The sequence below is a fragment of the Pteropus alecto genome, unplaced genomic scaffold (genome assembly GCF_000325575.1).
Source record: "Pteropus alecto unplaced genomic scaffold, ASM32557v1 scaffold20, whole genome shotgun sequence".
Taxonomy (NCBI): domain Eukaryota; kingdom Metazoa; phylum Chordata; class Mammalia; order Chiroptera; family Pteropodidae; genus Pteropus; species Pteropus alecto.
The window spans coordinates 7,729,492-7,730,353 of NW_006436298.1; positions in this window are offsets into that span (position 1 = coordinate 7,729,492).

Sequence of the window (862 nt, forward strand, 5' to 3'; positions counted from 1 at the left end):
ATGGGACTTCAGGTTCTAAGCTCTTGGATTAGTGATATGAGGCTGGAGGTTTGGTTGTGACTATGGTAGGTCAGCTAGAGGGAAGGTACTTATTACAGTTAAGGTCATCCCCAGAGGCCAGGATACTGAGAGCAGTTTCTCCATTCCACATGGAAGAAATACAGAAGGTGATATCAGGAAAAAAGGACAGAGGACAACTGTGGTTAGATTTCACAATCATCCAGGACCATGGAAGGGTATCTGATAGCTCAGAGATCAGAGCCTGGGGAAAGGGTGGCAGTTGGAGGAGAAAACTCCCTAAGGGGAGCTTCCTGAGAGATTGGAGTGCAAGAGGTAGGAACCCCAGGGAATGGGAGTAGGAAAACTCCTCCTGGGCATCAGGACTGGAAGTAAAGTGTGACAGGGACGGATGAGGAAGAAAAATGAGGCAAAATTATGAGCTAGATGCTTCATGTGTGATGGTCATTCCTGAGCAAAAGTTGCCTTTTGATTTATCTTGAATCTTCCTCTTGATATAATAAGGGAGTGGCTGATAAAGCCCTGCCATGGATAAACCAAAATGTTAGAACTCATCTTAGGTCATAACCCTCTATCTAAGTTAAATCCGACTTTGCTAGCCTACAGCGCCCCGTGTGGGATTTTGACTGCACGTGTACATGGGGGCAATGCACAGTGTTAGGGAGAAGCAGTGCCAGCCTGACTGCAGATTCCTCATTCAAAAATGGAGTTCCTAGTATCTCCATCATAGGGTTTCTGGAGGTGCTGGCACACAGTATGTCCTCAAGAAATATTAGTTGTTATAAATGCCACAGTCTAATGAAGGGGGGAATGAAAATACGTTGCTCAAAATCACAGTAACAAT